The 10159-nt window shown below is 36.9% G+C and overlaps 1 pseudogene; it reads right to left on the bottom strand.

The window, feature by feature from the left end:
* Positions 1 to 1408: 1408 nt before the first annotated feature.
* LOC148546087 (protein FAR1-RELATED SEQUENCE 5-like) lies at positions 1409 to 2526 on the bottom strand (annotated as a pseudogene).
* Between the last annotated feature and the right edge of the window lie 7633 nt (positions 2527 to 10159).

The raw sequence follows: 10159 nt of genomic DNA, 5'->3' as shown, positions 1-10159 counted from the left end.
TGGTGTTTTTAGGGCTTACAAGATGCCTCTTTTTTGTGCTCCAATTTCATGTCCACTATAGAGTATTATATATCGTTAGAAAGCTCTGAATGTCAGCTTTCTAACGCAACTTGAATCACCTCAATTGGACCTCTGTAGCTCAAGTTATGCTCCTTTGAAGTGGACATGGTCGCTGGCATATATGCCAACGTTACTGGAAATGTTGATTGCCAATAACGCTAGCGATTTCCCGTTTCTGAAGCTCAAACTTAGTGTCCACCCCATACTATTATATATGGTTGGAAAGCCCTGGATGTCCACTTTCTAATGCCTTTGAAAGCGCATCATTTGGAGCTCTACAACTCGAGTTATACGTCTTGGAAGGTGAAGAGGTCAGTTGGCCTAAATACAGGCTGATACCATGTTCATCATTGCACTTTCGGGGCAGGTTTTCTCCCTCAAATTTAGTGTCAACCATATAGTGCCATATATGCTTGGAAAGCTCTGGAATCCTACTTTCCAATGCCACTAGAATCACCTCATTTGGAGCTTTGTGGCTCAAGTTATGCATGTTTGAAGAAGGCATGGTCAGGCTGCTAGGTGGGACTTTTGCCCACGTTAACTACCACGTTAACTAAGTTAACGTGGGAGTTAACGTGGCTTATTGGGGGCTTGTGAGTTCACTCCAACGTTAGTGAGAATGTTTGGTGTCACTAACGTTGTCGATCACCACCTTTCTCCACGTTAGCTTCCACGTTAACTAAGTTAACGTGGGAGCTAACGTGGCTTTGTTGTAACTTGGGCCAACGTTAGTGACAATGTTGAATGTCACTAACGTTGGCTTTCCCCCTTTCTTCTTAACGTTAGAGGCCACGTTAACTAAGTTAACGTGGCAACTAACGTGCCCACTTATGAGCTTGGTCCAACGTTAGTGATAATGTTAAGTGTCACTAACGTTGGCTCCATTTCCTTTCTTCAAAGTTAATGCCACTAACTTTTCCCACTAACGTTGGGGCTTTCCTTCCTTCCACGTTAGTGCCTACGTTAGTGTAACTAACGTAGCCACTAACGTGGCTCTTCTCTTCTTCTTTTGGCCTGAAATCAATCAAACAAAGTGCATCAAAGTCTTGCTCTTAATCATGGATCATGCATCATCCAATTTATCATATAATTCATGCAAAATCCTGATGAAATCATGTAAAATGCACAATGTATGCTTGAATCAAAATGTAAGTGAATATCCACCCAAAACTAGCTTATTTCCTAAGAAAATACATGAAACTACCTTAAAAACAGTAAAGAAAAGGTCAGTGAAACTGGCCAAGATGCCATGGCATAAATCTTTCCATCAGTAATTATGGCCTTTGGAGCTCTGCCATCCATACATTCAAAAAATTTTCTTAGAACCCATACGTACGAAGATTGTGTCTTACTTGAAACCATTGCGGTTGCAAAAACACATTGTGAATGTTAACCCTAGAGAAAACAACGACCGGAAGATTGTATTTGTTTTGTCCATGCGTAGCATCAAAGGCAAGAACATCACCGAATAATTTGAAATCCTCTTGACTACAACCGTCACTCAAGAACATGTCACACATGTGTTAACCAACCCCCACCTCGTACCTCCAATATATTTTCTCATCTCTCCTAGAAGCCACCTCCAAGAACCTTAGCGCTGCATTCACATCACCATTGTGCAAGGACCGCTGTCGCCTAACCTCGTTGTACATGTCTCACTTGGTGAATGATATGCAGTTGAAAGCCCCGACTTGTGCTGCAATTGACTCATATATTTTCGGGATGAAAATCCCCACTTGCCTTAGGCTATCCATGTGCGCTATGTCAACATCCGAAATCCTCCTATAAGAGAGCAAGTTCTCCACAAACTTTTGAGGCAAAAGATCATGGTTATGGTCATCCACAAAACGTGCCACAAACTAGTTTCCCCTGCCAACCCTTAGCTTTATCCGCATCTCGGCAGAACACCCACAACGGGTCACAACCTTGTGCTCTCTTTTGTGATCCTGATTTTCTAGTCATTTCTTGTCCCGAAAACATTCTCTATTACACAAATACGTAATTCGCCCAAATTCTCCTCTCTTGTTTTTTTATCTTCTTACCTTGTCATACGGCAAAACCCTTTGCCCGACTGTACTCTTCATATATATGAGCAGCTTCCTTAGTATTTTTGAACTCCATTCGCAAAAAATCATCAGCTATTATTGTCACAATATGCAGTCATTCCATTTTTGGCACTTTGTTGTCCTCTGCCTACCTCAACCTCATCATCTTCCATTCCCATGTCTTGTACTATTTCCTGAAAACATAATTAATTCAGCTACTCAGTCCACATTGCCAAACTTAATGAATGAAATTATTTGCAAAATCACATTGCATTGCAACATTGTAAAATCGATCTTTTAACTGAACCTTACTACCACATACCTCTTTGAAGGTAACGTCCCCTACCCTTTCACTCACTCCATCCAATACTGCCTCATCTGCAAATGCACCATCTAGCCGGGATCTAGGATCCTCTTCCATTCCGATTCACCATGTCTCTCCTTCACACCACCTAAGCTCAAAATCAATCTGACCAGCTTTTGAAATTATTATTTTCAGAGATATCTCAGCAATTCCAATTTCAACAAGTAATTATTTCATACAACCTGACTTAAACAAGCACAATTCACAATATTAAACCTCCAACACTATCATTAAACCAGTAATTTCAATTTCACGCTCATTCACATGATCTCAACATACACTTAACATGCAAGAAATAACCATATTGTTGTCTCAAGAGTAATCTCCCACTTAAACCCTTCCCAAAACGACCCCGTTGCAAGGACACTCCCAACATTATTGCACTTTGCCTATTCAAACCACTACCCGAATTCAAACATAGAATGAACAAAATGTCGATCTTATGTATTAGTGCTTTCTACCCCCTAACTACGCAATTACCTACACTATTTTACCAAGAGTCGATCGCACTCATACTTACCATCGCATTAGGAGCATTACCCACCTCTCCTACAATCCCATACTCAATAAACCACGTCAATGCCTCACAATACACTATTCCCCATTGCAAGCAAACTATTAAACTTGTATATACCTCATCATAAACGTCATCTACATCTAATGTGTCTTTATTACTAACTTTAGTTACAATGGTTTTTAGTCTAACTTTACCCCCCTTTTGTCTCGATACATCGAAGTGAATTTCCCTTCTTAAAATGGTCGTTGACCTTGTCCAAAATCCCCTAAAGCTACCCGCAACACCGTCCTTTTGCAATGCAACCAACCATCCCGCCTTTAGCGTCTTGCATTTCTGACACCACCGGAAGATCCAAAATTACTAACTAGCGCCTTCATTCACAACACCAGCTTGGCTTCTACTCTCTCCCCAGTCCAATCCAGCTGAGTTGTTACCCACACGCTCTCTCCCCAAATAGCTGACCCAACTCGTAGTTTCCTTAGTAAAAATCTAGGATGTAATTATAATTTTATTCTTTGCAAAATGACAAAAAATACACCTCTACCTGGTAACACTAGGAACAACGCTGTTCCATAAAAGACAATAGTACACCTGATAACTTTCTGTAATTATATTAGCATAATTGTAGATTTTTAAGTTTGGCCCTTTTTTCTGGATAAAAGGATGGGTTTATTATGAGCCGGGACATGTTGATGGCTCATTAGAGGGGAAAAAAAGATTGTATGCTTATTTTATGGTTCTTTTCCATTTTGATATTCATATTTACCCTTCTATTATTGTGTGAACAATTAATTACTCCAAATTCTTTCTTTTGCCATAATAATGCTTATTTGAACTCAAGATTATCATATAAACTTAAACTAATTTCACACAGATATTCTAAATGTTAGTTAATGTCCACACTTTACAAATCAATTTCAAATTTTTTATGCATGAAAATAAAGGAAAGCAATTAGACATTTCTAAAGTATATACCATAACTGCATGTTACCAAATTATCGCAAAGCTACTATAACCAAGCCTACTTGTTTTCTTGTGTTAAAACAATTTATGAAAGAAAAGCCCAACACATATAGGACCATTGCCTCCCACCTTAATTAACTCACCTAAACCTTAATTTGATTTGAAAATGTTGTTAAATTCATCACGCGATGAGAATAGTGATCTGCATTGTTGCATCTGAAGATTCCCTGCAAAATGTCACTTCTAGTTCTCTCACATACATACTTGGCATAATATGAGAGCAGACACCGTATTTCTACACATATGGAAAGACAGTAGTTTCTACACTGAAGAATCTACCTTTCCTATAATAAGCTTTTAGATCATTTTCAGTAGAGAACTCGTCTCAGTCTTTATCTCATTTGTTATTAAAAATAACTTAACATCAGCCTTTGCATAATAAATAGTAAATAGAACTCAAAACATTTCTTTCTTTTATATTAGAAAGAACTAACTTTAGTCACTATTGTGATCCCATTTAATTAATTAATTAAAGTGATTAAAATTAATGTAGTTACTATTTTTTTACAATAATATTATTAACATTTATAATTTCTAAAATAATTCATTATTAAAAATATTAATATTAAAAAAAAATAATGACTTCATATATAACTATAGTGCACAATATATAATTCGAGATTAAACTAATTTATAAAATTACGCAATATAAAGAAAAACATAGTGGACCTTTATAGTTGACACAAGTATTGTGAAATTGGCATATGTGTTCAATTAAGTATTCTTTCAACTGTTGATGTTGATGCCTATTACGAAGTTGAGCATTTCTCTAGAGAAATTAATGGTATGGTACAAAATCTTTCTCTTTTAACTGTAGTTGTGATAAGCCATTTTTGATATTGTCATGCTCTAAGCCTTGAGCAAAATTTTCTGCATAAGTATCTCTTTCATCCTCAACAATCATATTATGCAATATAATACAAGCTTTCATTATTTTTTCAAGCATTCAATTGTGGTGCTTTCGCCTATGCGCACATAATCATCAACAGCATCAGCTGCTACACCATATGCTAATATCCGTATCGCAGCAGTGCATTTTTGGAGTGGTGACAAGCCTCTTCTCCCAGTTGCATCGACCTTCTGTTGAAAATACGAATAGACATTTGAGAGAGCGTCTACTATCCAAAGGAACACATGTCTTCTCATTCAAAATCTCTGTTGGAAAATGTCAGCATTATACACCGGCTCATCTACAAAATAATCTTGGAAAAGACGATCATGTCCTGCATCTCAATCTCTGTTGATCCATCTACGAGGAGTTGTGATAGAGCTTCTATAGATATCTTCTTCTTCTGAATCATTGAATAAACAGTCATCGATCCAATTATCCATGAGTGTGTTATCTCGCCGTCTTCTTTTACCATACAAAGCCTCATTGGACATATCATCAAATTTTAAAGTCATATCTTGAAATATAATTTTTAGTATTATTTTGAGGAGGGGAACTAGATTTGAAGTAAAGCTTGTGACTTGATGTGTGAGCATCTTCCCTGTCTTTTCCTAGTGAATTTGCAGTTGAATAGCTAAGTTTAATCAAGATTTAATATATTTTAGCCACTATGAATGCTACTTTGAGTTATGTGCAATTCTGTTTATTTCAAGTAGCATTTTGGACGAATTTGACAGGATTAGCATGAAGAAACGAAGCCACAGCAGAATAAGAGCTTGAAGCCAAACTTGAGAAACCTCAAGTTTGGCGCCAAGGATGAAGAATGGAGAGAGTGCATGCTGGCTGGTTGAAGCCAAACTTGAGAATACTCAAGTTTGGCGCCAACCAAGAAAGAGTGAAGAATGCAATGCGGACATACTCAAGCCAAACTTGAAGATGTTCAAGTTTGGCGCCAGTGAGGAATCTCCAAAGGGAAGCTTGTGGGCTCATTCACGCCAAACTTGAGGAACAATAATGAATAATCTAAGGAAGGCATGCTGATCACTCCACGCCAAACTTGAAGGAGTTCAAGTTTGGCGCTACCAAGGATACTCTAAAGGGAAGCTCTCGGTTCGTTTTAAGCCAAACTTAGATTCTTCCAAGTTTGGCGCCACACATAGCAAAAGTGGTGGTACCCATCCCTCTTTCAAGGCTGCACGAGATACTATTATATTTATCTTGATTTAAATTTTATTTATTTTAAATTAGAAAAAGATATTATTTAGCTTTAGGAAATATAATTTACATTAATTAGGATTAGATATAAAAGGGAAAAGAATCAGCCCTCCGGACTCATCTCTTCTCTCATACCGCATTCTGCAATTTATAATTTTTCAGAATCCTTGTTTTCTCTCTGAACCATGAGCAACTAAACCTCCACTGTTAAGGTTAGGAGCTCTGTTTATTCTATGGATTAATACCAATACTTTTCTATTTTAATTCATGTATTGATTTGTAACACCCTACCACACAGAGTCTTATGCTTAAGTCATAAAGCTGAGGTGGCAAGGTATTACGACCTCTAAAAGTAATATATATATATATATATATATATATATATATATATATATATATATATATATATATATATATAATAATGAAAAAGAGATAATATACTAGGAGCCTTGAAAGGTCAGAAAAACAAAATCGCAAAATCAAAAAGCGCAAACCTCAGAAAACATGGTTACTTGCGTGAGAAGAAAAAAAAAGCTCAACAACAAATATATACAGATGACACGAATAGAGGGTCAATAATACAAGATAACAAGCTCCTAACTTAGCCTGCGAAGCCAAGGCTGGCCGGAGAACATATACGTACATATATATACATAATAATAACCCAAAAGAACATGTTCAAAATCCTAGTTCTCCATAAAACTTCTAAGAGGTACATAACAAAGTGTTCTTACATACAAGTGGAGAAACTATACATATATATACATCAAAGAAAAAAAGGAGATCCCAAAGTAAACCACTTTGCCACAGAAGCATCAGACGCCTACCGAGGTGCTGCTCGACCTGCATCTGAAAACAACAACACAGTATGGGATGAAAACCAGGGATTCTTAGCATGGTAAAGGTTCCACGCATATATTATATAAGGTCCTGGAAATGCCAGAGGCAATACTAGAACGCCGTCTCTCAAATTATGAAGCTTAAATTACTAAACAGAAATCATAAAAAGGCTGGTCTTCTAGGGAATTCTAAACTTAGCTTAAACTTTAACCTTAACTCTAAACCTATCCACGTTTCCTCCATACCTCCATCTCCGATGATTCGCATAGACAAAACAAACAGACAAGGCAAGCACACGTAGAAAACAAGTAGTTCAAGTAACAATTACAACAATTAGCAGAATATAATTAATTAGGCATTCCCAATTAAGGCATAGCAAACAAAGCACACATGCATATGATGAATGTCCATCCTACTGGCCGTGAGCTCACATGTCAGTTACTTTGCCAGAACCTGATACATCTGGTAGCTAACCCAGACATTGGTCTCTAGGTTGCGTATCTCTAGGAGGATCATAAGTGTCTTTCCACATTCTCCTGGAGGTTTTACGAAGAAGAGTGCCTTTCCACATCGAAAGAGTATGCCTTTCCACATTGCAACCAGAGAAGAATGTGGGGGAAACAATACGAAGGAGAGTACATTTCTACCTTTCCCACATCTACATCACGACAAGAGAGGGAACTTCCGTCCTCAACTTGCCATCCAAACGCATTTTCAAATTAATACGCAAGCGGGATCACACCCAGACCTTGCCATCTCGACCATTTCGGTCACATACACATCTCGACCATTCTGGCCACATACAGTTATCCCAGATCTCATCATTTATCATCATCATTTCCTTACATCCATTCTTTATAGCCATAATTTAGCTTGATCTCATACATACAACTCATATTATTGCAATTTGTACCTAGTTTATCATTTAAGATTATTGCTTCACTCTCAAGTTATCAACTTTTTCTAGCTTCAGCTCATTACTAGATTTACTACTATACCTTATGTCTAAAAGGATGAAAATGGAGGTTCAGAAGTCAAAAATCTAGTTTAAAACACAAAAATCCAGTTTTGCAAGAAGCAAAGGCCACGGGTGCGCGTGGTAGTATGAAAAGGTAGCACACATGCGCATTCCCCTTACCATACGCACGCAAAGGTGAGAACAGCATATCACACGTACGCGTGGGTCATGCGTACGCGTGGTCATGCATGTTGGCTCATTACACGGACGCATGGCTACTCGCGCATGCGCAGTTTAAAATTCCATGCCAAGCGTACGCGTGGATATACGTTTTTTCAAAAAAATAATAGATTATTGAAGAACTGAAGATTGACGGTTTAGAATTCAGAATAAATTCCCGTTGCAAGTATAGTTTCTAAACCAAGTAACCATCCTTTCTTACAAATGTTTTGGTTGTCACAAGTAACAAACCCCTAAATAAATTGATAACCGAAGTATTTAAACCTCGGGTCGTCTTTTCAAGGAACTGCAGGGAAGTATGTTCTTATTATTGGTTATGAAGATTGTAAATTGGGGTTTTGAAAGTAAGGAGCAAGTAATTTAAATTACAATTAAAATAAGTAAATGACTGTAAAATAAACTTTTGGTAAGGTATGAGAAATTGGAAGTCCTGTCCTAATTATCCTTATCAATGGTGATGAGAATTGAGTCTTAATCCCACTTAGTTAGCCTTTACTAAAGCAAGGGAAGGTCAAGTGGATTGATTAGTCTGATCTTCAGGTTCTAGTCAATTCCTAAGAAAGGACTGGAATTATTGAAGTTCAATTCAATTAGCAAAAATAACAATTATCGATCACGTTGAGTTTGATAACTCCTGAGTTTACTGATTTCTTAACCAAGACCAAAAGGGGAAAAATAAATCTACTCGAATAAAAATATCTTCAACTTGGAAGTAACAGTAACATAAATAAAAGAGAGCAATCATAAACTGAAATACCTCAAATAACATTAATTAAAAGAATAATCTGTAACATAGAAAAGTTCATAAATTAAATTGAGAAAATAATTAATTAAAAAGAATGTTGAACCTGATAGAAAGGGGGAATCATGAAAGCGAGAAAAATCCTAGATCCTAATCCTAAGAGAGAGAGGAGAGAACCTCTCTCTAAAAACTACATCTAAATCATGAAAAGTGAAAAATTGGAAACTCTCCTCTGAATGGATGCATTCTCCCACTTCATAACCTCTGATATGTGCCTTCTAGACTTAGATTTGGGCCAAAAAGGGCTTCAGAAATCGCTGGGAGCGTTTTCTGTAATTTTTGGTGCGTGGCCTCTGTCACGCGTCCGTGTGGGTCACGCGGTCGCGTCATCTGGAGTTTTTCTTATCACGCGTTCGCTTCGGTCATGCATCCGCGTCATCTGCGTTTTGCTCGTGGCGCGCGATCGCGTCAGTCACGCGTTCGCGTCGCTGCCAGTTTCTTCAAAAACTCCATTTTGTGCTTTCCTTCCATTTTTGTATGTTTCCTTTCCATCCTTTAAGTCATTCCTGCCTTAGAAGATCTGAAACTACTCAACACATAAATCACGGCATCGAATGGTAATAAAGGGTAATTAAAATAATTATTCTTAAAGCATAGGAAACATATTTTTCACATATATCACATAATAAGGAAGGAAAAATAAAACCATGCAATTAACATGAATAAGTGGGTGAAGGATTGAATGAGTCACTTAAATTGAGCATAAAATATATCATAAAATATGGGTTTATCAATTACCCAGAAAGCAGCAAAACCAGATAATGGTCACCTGCATAACATATATTTCACACCAACTTCCGTCATCCAAAATTTTTTCCACAAAACTCCATTTTTGACAAAATTTATACCGTTCAAAAGCTTGTAAAACCATCTTTAAGTTGAAACAAATTCCATTTCCAACCAAAATTTGAGGCTCGAGTTATAGACGGCCAAAGTTCGTTAAAATCAAGTTTTTATTCGAAACCTCAAACCTCCATTTTCTTTTTAAAACTCATTTCAAATCAACTCATCATACCTATAATCATCAATACCACAACAATCCTCACAATTCTACTATTTCTCCATTCCACAACATCATACTCCAACCTCTCAATTCATCAATAGGATATCATTTTTCCCTATTCAACATATATATATATATATATATATATATATATATATATATATATATATATATATATTATATAGCATCATCAATTCATCATT

Source organism: Arachis ipaensis, chromosome B9 (assembly GCF_059453495.1).
Source record: "Arachis ipaensis isolate K30076 ecotype BB chromosome B9, ASM5945349v1, whole genome shotgun sequence".
Lineage (NCBI taxonomy): Eukaryota > Viridiplantae > Streptophyta > Magnoliopsida > Fabales > Fabaceae > Arachis > Arachis ipaensis.
Note: the sequence above shows the minus strand (reverse complement) of the source record. Positions and strands in the feature narration are given on the sequence as shown.